This window comes from Hypomesus transpacificus, chromosome 15 (genome assembly GCF_021917145.1).
Source record: "Hypomesus transpacificus isolate Combined female chromosome 15, fHypTra1, whole genome shotgun sequence".
Taxonomy (NCBI): domain Eukaryota; kingdom Metazoa; phylum Chordata; class Actinopteri; order Osmeriformes; family Osmeridae; genus Hypomesus; species Hypomesus transpacificus.
Genome location: NC_061074.1, coordinates 3,491,765 through 3,508,849, shown reverse-complemented (window position 1 = coordinate 3,508,849; position 17,085 = coordinate 3,491,765). Strand labels below are relative to the sequence as shown.

General features: G+C 40.7%; 1 pseudogene; it reads right to left on the bottom strand.

Annotated features, from left to right (window-relative positions):
- LOC124477905 overlaps positions 1-17,085 on the bottom strand; it is a 201,705-nt pseudogene that overhangs the window by 148,922 nt on the left and 35,698 nt on the right.

Below are 17,085 nucleotides of genomic sequence, written 5' to 3'. Positions count from 1 at the left end.
CAGCGCCGGTATGTTGGGCAGTAGTTCGGAGTCCGTCAAACGCGCACAGAGCTGAGAAGCAATACGAAGACTAAACCCGTCCCCGACGACCACAGGTGCATTGACAGCGCTATGAGACAGCACCACTGCAGCCGGCGAGGAGACCGCAGGTACAGCAGTCACATCTGGGGAGTCATCTCTGGAGTGGTACAACTTCAGCATGTTTACGTGACAGACACGGCTCTGACGTTTACGATCAGGCGTCTTGATTACCCTTACGGAAAGAAAATATATTCACCAATATATGACTTGAAATATATTGTAATTTATTATTTCCTATTACATATTCCAATATATTATATATGGATATACATGGGATCATATATTGATGATAAATATATTATACACTAACATATTTATGTAATATATTGCAGAATATACAAATGATTGCTTTTCCATATATAGCAATATATTGACAATTAATACATAATACATGTGGTTATATATCCCAAAATATATTCAATTATGTATTCATAAATAACCACCATAATGTATGCCGCTGTATATGGGAAAATGTATGGGTAACATATGTAAGCTATATATGGAGGATTATAGGGGCCAAAACGAAATAAATAAATACTTGGATAAATAAATAATTATATAACACAAAGCTTAAATAAATGACTAATTATATAATGAAATGCCTAATTGACATACAAAATATATAAATTACAAATTAAATAAGACACTAAATATATAAATGTTATATGTATTTGTGTGTATATATATTTACGTTTTAATGTGTTCACATTTATTTATCCTTACATTTATTTATTTATACCTACATTTATGTATGGTGAAACTTGCTGCAGCAAAATAAATCTGTCGTCCCCCGTCACCAAGTCAGGGGGCGGGGTTAAAGCCTCTGATTGGTGGTTCAACTTGAATCGACTCCTTTTGACTCATTCAAGATGGCAGCAGTGAGGATTCAATGAATGAAATATTGCATGCTACATGCAATATTCGGTAGAAATTTTGTCGGTAGCTGAAGAGATGGTTGCAACTGCCAATTCACTTTTTTTACATCACATTGAGAGCTTCGCTGAAATTATAGCATCGGCCCTGACTGACAGAGACATCAATGAAAATGTGTTCACGTTCCTTCGCAAGCAGGTACAGTATAGGGGTGGCCGAATCGATCTCAAGAACGATAGTATCAAAAATAACGTTGTTATAAGTAGCCTATTGATTGATACTGGCGTGATAAGATCGATACTTAAGTTCCAATTTCTGTGTTCTACATTTAGTACACAATTCCCTTTACATCATAGTGATTGTAACTTGTGCAAACACCATCTAACTTCGCTCAAGCTCACTTCACTAAATATATATATGTATATATATATGCAATACATATTTTGTATGTCAATTAGGCATTTCATTATATAATTAGTCATTTATTTAAGCTTTGTGTTATGTAGTTATTTATTTATTTAGTTTTGGCCCCTATAATCCTTCATACATATATGGTAGAATATTTTTTACATATTTGTACAATTATATGGAAAGATATACATAAACTATATGTACATATATATTGTACAATGCATGTGTACGTATATGAGAACATGCCAATACAATGTACGGACATATATGGTGATATTTACATTTAGTCATTTAGCAGACGATCTTATCCAGTGCGACTTACAGTAAGTTACAGTAAGTACAGGGACATACCCCGAGGCAAGTAGGGTGAACTGCCTTGCACAAGGACACAGCTTAATTTTTGCGCTGCGGCAGTATTTCAAATGGCCAAACTTCTGTGGGCAACTTCCAGTTGGTAGCGATGCGTTTAAAGAGGCCGAAATACGAGTATACTTCTGTCTCTCTGAAAGTAGTCTGTGGAGTAGGGCTAGGTAAGATACCCTGGGGGTTTACATACACCTGTAGGTAACTCTCTGTTAAATACACCAGGTTAAAAGCTAGCGGCTGTCACCCAGTGTATTGTAGCAGTGAGGTAAGTTGTCGTTTAGTTGGTGTCAGGAAGGAGTAGAGGGGTAGGGAAGCTCAGGGTCCTTTTGTATAATTTCTTTGATCTGACAGACCGCTGCCACTGCCCTATTCGTAACTCTTTGCCTGTTGTCATCCCTCTCCATTGTTGTTTGAGTTTATCTATTAAGTTATACTTATTAAGTACAGGGTGTTTAAGTGGCTTTCCCAGGTGGATGAATGGACCATATAGCTGTTCTGTGTGCTATTGTGTAGTTGAATAACTTGCCTTTCCTGATTAAATCTCTGTTCTTGGATTTTATGAAATACATTTAGAAATAAATGCGACTTATAGTTCAGTGCGATTTATATTTCTTTTTCCTCTTCATGACGCATTTTTTTACTGATGCGACTTATACTCTGGAGCGACTGATAGTCCAGAAAATACGGTAAGTCAAACTGACACAGGGAGTTCCGACGTCTGAGTCAACACCACAGCCCTGCCCACAAGAGGATGGGTACATAGAGAGGAAAGGAACACAGCAAAGGGATAGAGGGAATGGGGAGAGGAAGAATGGAGAGCAACAGCCCAAGGAGAAAGGGGACAGGAAGGAAAAAGAAAATAGAAAATATGACTGTAACAGTATGTATCTGTGTGTGTGTATCTTACTTCATTAATAATGCCGATTGCTCCATGGATCTTGGCCACATGACTGACGAAGCTGGGGGACTGTCGTCCCAAAATCCTCAGGGTGGGCAGGAAGCTGACCAAGGAGGAGGGGCTGGCCTGTGACACATCTATGAGCATGCCCAGCACGGCCTCGTTAAGAGATGGGTCGCCTAAGTAACCAACCAGGACAGGAACATGGGGGCTTAGTATCTGGAATATGAAAGAACAAAATATTACTAGAAAGTGCATTTCCTGCAGAAAATACGTTGGAATGCTGAAAGCTGAAATGAATGTAAAAAAAGCTTTGATCCATCCCCCATCTCCGCTGACCCCGCTCAGCAACTGCAGGGATGCGGGGGCCTGATAACCAATAGAGGAGGTGATATTCCCTTGAAATTAGAGGATTGGGTGAGGGAGAGAGGGGGTGAGGAGACAGATTCCAAATGTTTGGTTTATAAACTCAAACTTTATTAATTATGCACCTCATCACAAGAATTACATATAGAAATATAGCTGCGAGCAGCAATGAAGGGGCCGAGCAGCATTTGATATGGAAATTCAGTAGCTAAAGAAACAAAGCAAACCTTGTAATAAGATATTAGCTTTTTGAAAATCGCATTATAATTTTCTGCAACTTGGTGGCGCTACCCCAAAACTTTTGATTACCTTTACGGCGTTGCGCAAAACACGTATACCGAGTTTTGTAACGATGAGCCGATGCATTTGGTAAATATGTCATTTTGAGGCAAAATGCGCTGGCTACATGTAGCAGCGTTGTATCTACAAAGCACAATAAATCCACTGCTTCTTGACTATACATCCTGACAATTAAATGTTATCGTTACCATTGTGATTATACAGCTAGACAGCTACTGTGGCATACTTGGCTTCACTAAACAGATAATCCGGTATCAAGACTTGCTTGACGACTGTAGCTGGATTCGATCCTAGGACCTATCGTTTCAAAGGAGCCCGTCTTATCCCAGTGAGCTATTCTCGCTGCTGGCAAATACTGTGTCGGTTACTTTATTAAAAAAAAGGAAGCTGTTTCTCCCTTGACGAGCGTTGTCAGATTTGACCCAAGAATAAACAGCTGTAATTCAGTCATATTTTGACGTATCAAGGTGATTGTGGTAGAAAGATACAAGGCCTCACGTCCGCTTTGGCGTGCTCCTTGTCAAAATCGTTGGCGTGTTGCTTGTGAACGGTTTGACTTATCAATACAATTTTGATATCTTTTAGTGGGCATGGTCTGAAGATGATCTGTTACGATTTTCATGAAAATCGGAGCAACCGCCTAGGAGGAGTTCGAAAAAGTTAGCTTTTCCTAAAATACAGACGGAAAAACCATCATGACGACAATGACGTCACAGGGTTCAGTCGAATCGTCTGCATCCAAGGAATTCAATGATAACTCAATTCAGAAAAACGGTCTCACGGTTGAAAAGTTGTGGACATAAACACACCTTCAACTTTGACCCCTTGGTTGCGCTATAGTGCTTCAGGGAACGACATGAAACTTGGTGACGATAATCAGGAGACCGTTCCAAATCAGTGTGCCAAATTTCAAAACTTCGCACCAATCGGTTCTATGGGCTGCCATAGACTCCTAGTCCTAAATATTATAATAATAATAATTGTAGCCCGGGTGGTAAACATTTCTGTTTAAACAATCCTATTACATAAATATAAAAGTTTGAATACATAATACTTAAGTTCATAGTTTAATAAATAGACTAAGGGTTAAAAGTTTAATAAATAGACTTTAAGGTTTGAGAGTATGATTTTGATTTGATGAGAAATGCATATTGTTCATGTTTTACTGAATACAGCATTTGGAAATGTATATCTGTTGTTTAAAAAACACATGTTAAATGTACCGGTTACAAATATGAAGAGAGTAAGATGAATGTTTTGTGAATCTATGTTGTTGCTTTAATTTTGATTATGATGTTGAGCCAATCCGGTTTGAGGTCAAAGGGCAGGGTAACGCGGGAAGTTGGGGTAGATGAAGTGGGAGTAGTGAAAGACAGAGCGAGCGGAGGAGTTGGAGGGAGAAGAGAATTGTAGCGTACGGTAAAATACCAAGAGTGAAGATTTTATATTATCGTTAGTGGTGTTATGTTTATATGGTTGGGTAAATATCTCAACAAACAACAATAACCAAGAAAGAGGAGTTTGGCTGTTGGCGGTTTTGGATTAAGCACGGGCTTTGCCGCCAGGCTAGCGACAGCGAGTGCCAGGTTGGAGCCGGTGGAGGTCGGGATTGTCGTCGTCCTCAGTCTTCTTCCTGAGTTGGTTTGTCTCGTAAATCCACGAGAGTATTTGGTCGGTCTCTCCTTCACCTGCTGTGCCGCCCTTCTGCCGCAGTGCGTGTGGCTACCGCACTGCTGATCCGAGGTACCAGCTCATTGTTATTTCGTGCCATCCTGGCGAAACAGCCATTTTGTTTACGGCTACAACGCACACAAGCTACACTCAGGCCTGCACCGTAGAACTGTACTGAATTAAGGTATTCGTGTAGTTAGCATTGCCGGCTAGTTTGTATTGTGTGTCAATGTGCATTACGATGTCATGTAAATGTTGAACCAATAACTGAAGAACTGATTTTTTTGTCTGAAGTAAATCTTTCCTGTTTTTGTTTAACAGTTGGTTGTTTTTTTCATATGTTAAATTGGTTTAAGTTAGTAACAATTACTAACGAACTCAGGTTAGCCACCTCTCATTACAAATCCACCAAACTAGAGAGGCGCTACATAATAAATATAGCTGCAAGCAGCAATGGAGGGGCCAATCAGTCCAGAGCAGGACATGGCCTCCATAGCACTTGCGCAACAATTAAGTCACAACAACCTGTTGCACTCATGCAACACGCCAAGTTTGGTTGAAATATCTGTTTGCGTTCCAAAGTAGTGAGTGTTCAAAGTGTTTTTTTTTCTGGTATAACACCGCAGGCCTCTTCTGCTCCACGTGGGAACGATGGAACCCAAGTTTGGTGACAATCGCACAAATGGTTGCTGAGTTACGCTCTCACGTGTCTTTTGCGGCTTCGCCGCCGCCTTTGATCGTCTCTACCGAACAAACGGTTTTGAAAATGGAAAATCCATCTGACACCTTTGTGAAGCTTGGTCTGAAGATCATCTGTGCCAAATTTAGTAAACATTGGACAACATTTGGGGCGTGTAAAAGGTTTTTACACTTTTCCATAAAATCCAAAATGGCGGCCGCGTCAATTTGGTTGTTATGAAACATTATCGATGGTCAAGCTTGATATCTCACAAGACATCAACAGACAAAGAAATTACTTTATTAAGGTAAACACTTCAACAGTTATTAGCCAAAACACGTTTATGCTTCCGGCCACGCCCCCTTTTACTCACATGACACAATTTTTGGAGGACATACTCAAAATAAGGTTCCGAGTAGGCATATCAAATTTGGTGTCACTGCCTCAAAGAACTGCTGAGATATGACTTCATTTCCTGTTTGGTGGCTATTCTGCTGATTTTGATTGGCTGTCACGGACAAACGGTTGTGGGGATCAAAATGCTCTACCATTACTTTTGTGTGGCTTGGTCTGAAGAGCATATCTGGTTATTTTGAAGAAGATTTGACAAAAATTGTAGGAGGAGATGGCTTTCAAAGGTTTTTGATAAAACCAGAAATAGCGGAAAATCTATATAACCGGAAATTGACGCCATGGTGTGCATTGAACTCGGCTTGATCCAGGGAATCCAATGGTACCTCATTTTTGAAAATGGGTCTTACGGTTCAAAAGTTGCGTGTGTAAACACAACTCCAACTTTGACCCGTTGGTGGCACGAAAGTGCCACAGAATGGGACATGAAACTTTGTGAATTGGACCAAGGGACTGTCCCTAATAAGTGTGCCAAATTTCACAACTTTCGACCAAGCGCTTCTAGGGCCTGCCATAGACACCCAGTCCTAAGAATAATAATAATACTACTAATTACAATAGGTGCCTCGCAGCTTCGCTGCTTGGCCCCTAATAAAACTAACAAGAACAATAGCTTTGCTGCTGCTTGGCCCCTAATAATAAAACTATCAAAAACAATAGGTGCCACATGCTTAGCCCCTAATAATAATAATTATAATAAAACTAACAAAAACAATAGGTGCCACAGCAGCTTCGCTGCTTGGCCCCTAATAATAAAAAAAAAGTAGAAACCCTCTAGGTGGCTTCGCGGCTTGGCCACCAATAATAATAAATATAGCTGACATTTCAAAGTGGAATTGCATGAAATTGCGCATGGTATTTCATAATGATGTCATCCTCTTTGTCTAAACAAACAAATTACAAACAAACAAACAAACTTAACAAATTTAAGACAGGCTAAAAGACTACAGCTGGATTCAAACCTACAACCTTATACCTTGCAGGTCATTGTCCCAGTCCATTGAGTTATTCTAAGTGTTGAATATTGTCATGTTCAGTTACTGTATAAAACAGTAAGCTGTTTCTTCTGTGGTAAGAGTTGTTAGATTCAGCCAAAGTTTAAACTACTCACATTCAATCGTATTTTGACAAACCAAGGTGAAATTGTTGATGGTACTTCGGAGTGATGTCATTTTGAACCCAATTAGGTTTGAAAACCATTCGTCAAAATCATATTTGATTTATTGACACAAATGTATTGAGGCAATGTGGACATTTACATAAATATACACCTTTCAGACATTTTGTATTACATTCCTCATTCCATTTCACCCTATATAAAAACACGCCTGCCCACACACTATCCCAATCCATGCCGTTTACCTCCCTCCCAGTGTAAGTCACGCCGAAGCAGAAATGCTGTTGTGGACGCATGATGTTTAGATGTCGACCAAATATTGCCTCCCTCAATCAAAACACATTGATCGCAACACTGTTTCCAGAATTTATCAAAGATGGCTTGAAGACCGCTTTCCAGAACCACATTCGATTTACAATCAAGAATAGCCTCATGGGCAAAGGTGTATGACACAGCCCATGATCAACTCATTGTAAATATTAATGTACAATGGCCGACTCTCACTTTAAACCACACAACATGCACTCTCAGGGTGACCAACACGATTATTTTAACTAACAAACAACAATATTACAAACATCTAACTGAACAAACGCAACAACTGAAATCCCTTGCATAGCTGTTGTAACCAAACTATTTTCCACAAGTCTTGGCGTTTTTTGACATGCCGCTCTGCATGCTGGGTACCCAAGAGCGCTGACGCTGATTATCTAGCTGTGTTCCGACTGCGTGATATGACATGATGCTAGTGACGTGCTATGGTCCTGGAGTGTCCTGAAATGGAACGCGTCTTTCTGCCTTGAAGCTGCGTGCGCATCATCATCAAGACCCCATGTATATGTCAAGATAACATCCAAGCTAACAATTTCACAAAATCTGACTGCAGCTTTGTATACCGTATGTACTACGTTATGGTTGTTTGAGTTAAACAACTTGCTTAATAAATTAAATGGCTGTTAAATGTCCAATCCAACTATAAATGTATAAAAGAGAGAGTTCCAATCAAATCTGTATTATTTTTAAACCTAGAGGTTTAAAAGACAACCTTTGCCTAAACTGACATGCACCAACACAGAGAACTGAGTTTCAACATCCATTTACACATTTAGTCTAAATGTTTTACTCTACTCTTATGGCCTGACTATGTTTAACTTAATGTCTGCACCTCTCCACTTAGATTAGAATAGGTTATAGGGTTGAAACAGGTTTTATGTGCATTTAGGGTTAGTATAGTGTACTTTTTAATGTTATCTGTAATTTAGGAAGTTTCAGTATTAGGGTTAGTATAGCCGATTATTTATTGCTATCTGTATATTTAGGAAGTTTCACTTATTTAAGCTCAGCATAGATGTAAATTATGTTCCGTGTACTTATATGTTATGTTTTCCAGGTGCTTGCGTCGTCTTGTCTTAAGAATTTCAGTGCTCAGTCTAACCTTGTGTTGTTGTGTGTACCTGACAAATAAAAGACTTGAACTCTCTGTCACTAACTGTCTCTGGAGTGGGGGATGGGGGCTTCACAGGGTGTCTACATGTGTAAACAAGTTAAATGTAAGACCTTTTAATACCACTTCCAATTTAAATTAAAGACCGAATTTACAATGGAAATACAAACAAAAGTGGAAATATACAGTAATCTTCCCAAACACTGATGTCTGTTCAATATGAACAGTATGGTAAAATGACAACAATCGGTTGAGTTTAAGAACAGTCAGCAGCTTGGCATGTTGGGACATGGAAAGGATTAAACATTTAAGGAGTCAGATGGCTGAGCGGTGAGGGAGTCGGGCTAGTAATCAGAAGGTTGCCAGATCGATTCCCCGCCGCGCCACATGATGTTGTGTCCTTGGGCAAGGCACTTCACCCTACTTGCCTCGGGGGAATGTCTCTGTACTTACTGTAAGTCGCTCTGGATAAGAGCGTCTGCCAAATGACTAAATGTAAATGTAAATTTAGACTTTCATCAAAGTAAAAAAAGCTGGTTTGTCCTTTTTCAATTATGTCCTCAAAAAAGCAGTCTGCAGAGCTACTGTGTCTGTCTGTCTCTGGAGGGCTGGCAGGCAGGGGCAAGCAGGGCCTGCAGGCAGGCAGTCCGGGCAGGCCAGCTGGTTGAAGCTGTCCTGGGGTCAGGGCTGAAGAGAAGCTGTCCAGCTAGAGGGGGGTAGTCCAGCAAGGGATCAGTGTTTCTCTCAGCATCCTCTGTTGAACTCTGTTGAGCAGGCCTCTGCATGACCCTCCAGACCTGTAAAAGTGAAGAAAGGCCCAATGTCAGTTGTGAAAAATGAAGCTTTTTACATCTATACTTGACATAAACTACAGTTTTGACTGTGAAATGCAGTGGCATTACTTGAACTTGAATCCAAATGTGTTAACACGATGGACACCCGGCCATGCAAAGTCACTCCAAACATTTGGCTTGATTCCAGGCTCTGGCAAGAGTATTTAGCTCTAAACTGGTCAATATACACATCTGACCAAAGACCAGCTCGACCTTTGCCTGTAAACAGTGATTCTGACTGTCAGAGACCTTTAAGTAGGCTGACCGAGTGAAAGTAGCCTGGCTAATGTAGGTCGCTTTCTCAGGAAAATGACAAATGAAATAGGCTTGTTTTGAAAGATCCTATATACTGGCTAACTTCAGCAGACTCCTGTCTACAAAAAGCATCCCTCCCTGACGTTTTAGGACTAGAATTTTGTGAATTACGATATCGTTTACACACTGCCAGTGAGTGAGCGAGCCGAGTCTGTCTCTGAGGCTAAGTCAAAACAATGTACCACCGGGACGCAGTCTCACTCCACTTGGAAGTTTTCCACAAATCACAAAAATAATCGGAGCATCTGGCTAAAAGCACAATTCCCACATCTCCTAAAGGCTGCCCTCCTCGACATTTTAGGTGTCGACCGAACTGTGAAATGGTGAACTTATGAACATAACACGACCAAAACATGGCTGCCGCCTAAGACCAGCGGTCTCCCTGGCGCATAGGCTTATTACAAAGACTTTCACGACCCAAATCTAAATTCTGAGCCAACAGGTCTTTGGGGAATCGCTGGTTCTCCTAAAAGCTGCTCTCCTCTACCTTTTTGATGAATTCGCCGAGATGCTACATGATTCACTAATTACACAGAGGGAAAGAGCTAGCTACTTTTCGAGTTCGGTTTTCCGTCACTTCAAACTCAAGATATAAAGTTCTCAAAGTGCTCAAACCTTCACCATAATTCAACAGTAGCGTACTTTCATGAACCCAATCATTGATTCTAGCTTAAAATGTGTAAACATGGGACTTACCGAACATGGCTGCCTCCAACACGGCTATCAGGCGATTCCAGTTGAAAACAACAATGGCCACCGAAAAATTATTTATAACGGCGAGCTGCGATCGGAAATGTCCATCTCTCTGTTTTTTCGTGTAAAATTGAACTATAAAATTACGGAAATACTACTATGACGCTTTCTAGCATGGCTGCCGCCTAAAAGACTAGGAGGTCTCACTGGCGACCCACACTCATTCAAATTACAAAGACTTCCACGACCTAAATCAAAAATCCGAGATGGCAGTTCCAATTGAAATCGCTTTCTTAACAAAGTCCAATGGTTTGGAATTTTTGTGAGTGGTATTTTTCACTCAAAATCCAAGTACCAACTTGCGTGCTAGAACGTTTCTATCACGTTGTATCCATGCGTTGTTGCTAACGTGTGCTGACGTAGTGACGTATGCTAGCAGAGTACCCTTCGTTGACAGAAGACACTTTTTGCCACAAAAACTTTGTAATCTCCTAAACTGTGCAACGGAACGTAAACAAAAATACAAGCAACTCCATCGGGACCAAGACGAACATTTTGACACCGACGTTGTCTATGGAGCGGTGTAGTTTTTTAGGGGTGGGAAAAGAAGAAAAATTATAATGTATGTGTGAGAGAACAAAGGTTGTGTCCTTGCCGAAGGCAAACACACCCCAATAATAAATATAGCTGCAAGCAGCAATGTAGGGGCCAAGCAGTCCAGAGCAGGACATGGCCTCCATAGTAGTTGTGCAACAATTAAGTCACAACAACCTGTTGCACTCATGCAACACACCAAGTTTGGTTGAAAGATATGTTTGCTTTCAAGAGTACTGAGAGTTCAAAGTTATTTTTCTGGTATAACACTGCAGGCCTCCTCTGCTCCTCATGGGAACAATGGAATCCAAGTTTGGTGACAATCGAACAAATGGTTGCTGAGATATGCCCTTGCGTCTTGTTTGGCAGCTTCGCCACCGCTTTTGATCGGCTCTACCGAAGAAACAGTTTTGAAATGTGAAAATCCATCTGATACCTTTTGTGAAGCTTGGTCTGAAGATCATCTGTGCCAAATTTGGTAAACCTTGGACAGAAATTGAGGCGTGCAAAAGGTTTTTACCCTTTTTTCATGAAATCCAATATGGCGGCCATGGCAATTCGGTTATTATGAAAAGTTTTGAACTCATGAACTAAATTTTAAAGCAGGCAGTGCAAATAGTTTTGAATGCACGCCTGTTTTCCTTGCTCTGTCAGGAAATGGGAGCCGAACATGAGCAGCTCCTATATCACACGTAGGTTCGCTGGCTCTCCAGAGGCCGGGTTTTACATCGCCTCTACGAATTGCGTTCCGGGGTGAAGACGTTTCTTGTGGATGCAAAGTCCGATTTTGCGCGGTACCTGGACGACCCCCTTTGGTTGGCGCAGTTGTCTTACCTTGTAGACATTTTTGATGGGTTGAATTTGTTGAACACATCAATGCAAGGAAGAGAATAGTACTTTTGTCAGACAAAGTTAATGCATTCGTTGGCAAATTGGATATTTGGCGTGATCGGCTGATTAATAAAATTTTTGACATGTTTCCCAACTTCGTTGACTGTGTTCAAGAGACAAGGATACATATCTCTCCTTTGATTGATAAGGTCGCTTAACATGTTGAAAGGCTGAAACAACAATTCAGTTGTTATTTCATTGAGGATTTTACCTTATTTGCTTGGGTCAGGGATCCCTTCAGTTGTCCAGGAAAAGACCTTTCAGTTGCCATGGAGGAGCAGTTAGTCAAATTAAAGAGCGACACCAGACTGCGACACCTCTTTAGCTCTGGCTCTCTGCCTTCTTTTTGGTTAAGTATGGTGACTGAATATCCTCAATTGACTGATGCCACCGTAAAATTGTTTCTTCCATTTGCCTCAACTTATCTGTGTGAGGCCGGGTTTTCAAAATTGACTGCCTTGAAAACCAAGTACAGAAACCTTCTCCAGGTGGAGTATGACATCAGGCTGGCGCTGTCTGACATTGAACCGCGAATCGCGCTTCTTTGTAAAAAGAAGCAAGCGCAGGTGTCCCACTGATAGGCCTACCATGATGTCTTGGCCAACGAGACAGACCACTCTCCTATGACTTTTCATTTCATTTTTATTAGGATCCCCATTAGCGGCCCATTTACATTTACATTTAGTCATTGTAAGTCCAGTTCACCCTACTGGCCAGTCAGGCCAGTAGGGTGAAGTGCCTTGCCCAAGGACACAGCGTCATTTTTGGTACGGCGGGGAATCGATCCGGCAAGTACAAAAACACAATAAAAAATATCCTTCTATCTATCCATCCACCCAGTCACCCGTCTACCCAAGTAATTAAAAAAGTACAAAAACACACAAAAAACATATCCTTCTATATCCACCCACCCATCTACCCATTCAAGTAATTAAAAAAGTAGAAAAATGTAATAAAACATATCCTTCTATCTACCCAACCACCCAAAATTTAAACAGTACAAAAACATGTAGGCCTACATGTAAAAACAAAAAATATCCTTCTATATCCACCCATCTACCCATGCACCCATCTACCCATCTACCCATACACCTACCCACCCATCCACCCATCTACCCATACACCCACCCATCTATCTATTATCAATATAGGGTGTGTGTGTATGGGGGGATGGGGGCGTGACATATGGTGTGGAAGGCGGGGGGGGGGGGGGGGGCGTGACACATGATGTGGAAGGCTTGGGGGGGCTTTAGTTCCAAAACGTTGAGTACCCCTGCGCTAGAGTGCCCAAGTATGGGACATGAAACTTTGTGAATTGGACCAGGGGACTGTCCCCAATGGTCTAAATTTCATTTTGGACAGACGGGGTTAAAATGGCACCCTTTTCAAAGTGACAACTTTGAAGCGTGTTCTGTCAGGCGTGGTCAGGCCAATCATGCAGAGATCCATTCTTTAAAAGCTTTGATTACAACAATAACTTTATGAAAGTGAGGATACACTTTATTAAAGAATGTGTGTAGGTTATGTCCTACTACTGCTTGCTCTGCACACACACTTTCCCCATTCATGCTGTTTCCCTCTTTCCCAGGTCACGCCAAGGCATAAATGTGGCGGCCGCATGAGGATTAGAAGTAGCCCAAAAAACATACCCCACACAGTGACACTGTTTTCAAAATTCCCCGAAACTGGTTAGAAATCCATGGTTATAGGAACTCTCCAAGAATAGACCTCTTTGTAGAGTCTCGGTCATACAAAACTGACAAGAGACATTCAGGGAACTGGACCAAGGTAGAGCTAATGTCCAGCTGTTTGCAAGTGTACCTTGTGATGGTACAGCAGTCATTAACTATTTTCCACAACTATTTGCGTTTAAAGTGTGCACTGCATACTGGGTACCGAAGGGCGCTGACGCTACAATATTTATCTAGCTGTCCTCCAACTGCGCAATATGACGAGATGCTAGCGATGCAAACATGACAGCTTGTCTCAGGGGGTCATGCATCTCACTACAAGCTTTTGATTAAACGTGAGGACCCTGTTAGCAAGGTATTTCTAATCATGTTTTGTTTGTGATTGAATGGTAATGTCAGCTAGCTAAAAACTTTAGCTTAGCTAAAATGGTTTTCATAGCAACAGATATCAACAAATCAGATCAATGGAAGCTTATTCAAAAAGGGGGGGTGGTGGGAACATATACAGTAAAGGTGAAATGGTTTGTTCTGCCTTGAAGCTGCATGTGCATCCTCATTGTTTGTAACCACCAACCCATCTAAATGTATAGATAACATCTAATAGACCAATTATCACCCTACGTCACACAACTGTCAAGCAGGCTCAACTGCGCATGTGGGTTGCAAAAGACGAACTTATCCCCGTTCTATTACTCTTGGAGTGTCGTTAAGGTCATCATATATCTCTGGCCACTGGATTGCAGGGCTTGATATTAAGTTTTTGAGGCTCTTGGCCTTTGGACAAATACATTTACGTTCACTTGTCTATGCACAAAAGTCACTTGACCCCGATACCCTTAAATAAATAGCCTGTCCAAGTGATCGGGCAAAACTAGCCTGGCTAACGGAGGTCGCTTTCTCAGGCAAATGACGAATGAAACAGACAGGTTAAAGAAATCCGAGATTCTGGTCATCTTGACCAGACTCGTATCTACATTAGGCAGTCCTCCCTGACGTTTCTGGTGTAGAATGGAGTGAAATACAACATTGTGCACACTGCCAGTGAGCGAGTCTGACTGAGGCTAACGTCAAAACAGTGTAACTGGGATGTAGTCTCACTCAGATTGCCAGTTTAAACAAATCTGAAAAATAATTGGATCAGCTGACTAAAAGCAAAATTCCCATATCTCTTGAAAGCTGCCCTGCTCGACTTTTTAAATGTAGAATTGACTGTAAAAGTGTAAAATTATGAACTTTGTGACATGACGTGAAGACATGGTTGCCGCTCGACTATGCGGTGTGTACCGGGCGACATTCTCACTCAAATTTCAAGACTTTCGTGACCCAAATCAAAATTCGGATGCGACAGATCATTGGGTTATCGCTTTCTCTCCTAAAGGCATGTCCTACTCAACGCTTTTGGTCTTTTTAAATCTAACTATTTGTATTATCCGTGTGGTCCTTTTGCCATTTAAAATGCTATCCTTTCCCAGTTTTCTGCAGCCACAGTGCACGCGCATCCCGATTTGTTTACAAACAAATAATTGGTCTATAGCAATTTTGCCAAATTTGACTTCAACTTTTTTATACCATGTACTGTTATGGTTTTTGAGTCAAACAACTTGCTAAATGATTAAATAGGTCTGTTAAATGTCAAATCCAACTTTAAAGTTAAACTTTAAAGAGAATTAAACCTAAAGGTTTAAAGGGCTACGTTTGTCTAAACTGACATGCACAAACTCAGAGCACTGAGTTTCAACATCCATGTACACATTTTTCTCTATTTTTTACTCTACTCTTAACACATGACTATGTTAAACTTAATGTCAGGACCTCTCTGTCATCAATTTGCCACTCCTATAAAACATTTCTGGGGCACCACTGCTTTTGCCTGTTAATGTTTGCAATGCTGGGATGACAACTATCGTATTTCTTTGATTAAACGCCGCCCTTAAATAAACGCTGCCCTGGAATAAACGCTGCATCAAAAATGAACATTGTGTAATAAACGGCACCCTCAATTAAACGCTGCACCAAAGAAATCTGAAAAGGGTTATTTAATTGGTTAAATTGAAACACAGTATTTATTACACAAGTAAATCACAAGTGTAGCTTACTATAATTCCCATGAAGCACTGGCAGACACAAGTTGCTTTCTTGCTACAGGTTTATTTGAAGCTTCTTTTACAAATGTACCTTAAACTCACAACCAGAAAATAAAGCTTAAACATTAGCTTAATATGAACATACTATCACTAAACGATTAGCAGGAGCAGAACATGATTTGCAGGAGCAGAAATAGTTTTGCATTCGTAAAAAGCTCCGGCTAATCGTTTTCTGCTCCTGCAAATCTCGTTCTGCTCCTGCAAATCTCATTCTGCTCCTGCAAATCTTGTTCTGCTCCTGCTAATCGTTTTCTGCTCCTGCAAATTATTATTGACCCTAATTTGACTCCATACTTGTGTCTGAGAATTTGGAGCATGGCAGACATTTCATTGAATATTTCCCTAGAAATTAGCCAAGCAAGCTTGTTTCAAATATTCACCAAAAATCGACTTTTCATCTTACAGTCAACTTTTTCTCAGATTTGTGTACTAAACATTCTCAATAATCTTCATATAAACTTGTGATTGAATCAGAATATCAGTTTTTGACCGGCGGACGTGTAAAGCATTATTTTAGCGTCAGCAATAAATTTGATTTGCTTTATATCAATCATTTTTGGAGATATGAAGTTGCCTTTGCACATGGTAACATGTTGTAGTGTCTTCCTTGTGACATACCAAGTTTGGTGTTGATATCTCAATCATTTGCTGAGATATGACCCAACTTCCTGTTCTGTTGCTTTGTTGCCGATTTTGATTGGCTGTACCGGACAAAGGGTTTGAAAATCAGAAATCCCTATGATAACTTTTGTTTTCCAAAGATCATCTCTGGCAATTTTGAAGAAAATTTGACCAGAAATGTAGGAGGAGTAGCGAAAAAACGTGTTTCCTCAATCTTTATTGTACATAAAATCCAATATGGCGGCCGTTATAGGTTCTAGAGGCTTTTTTGTTCCTCATAGGAAGTAAGGCTATGTAATGAATTTCAGAATTTTGGGACTTATGGCCTGCAAATGGCATCACTTTGAAAATTGACATATTGGGGCGTGGCCTGTAGCGCCACATATTGTCTTACATGGCCCAAATTTCTCAACTTTTTACCATTGTGGTCTAGGGGCTGCCATTGACTCCCATGGGTAAAACATAATAATAAATATAGCTGCAAGCAGCAATGGAGGGGCCAAGCAGTCCAGAGAAGGACATGGCCTCCATAGCACTTGCGCAACAATTAAGTCACAACAACCTGTTGCACTCATGCAACACACCAAGTTTGGTTGAAATATCTGTTTGCGTTCAAGAGTACTGAGTGTTCAAAGTGTTTTGTTTTCTGGTATAACACCACAGGTCTCCTCTGCTCCTCGTGGTAA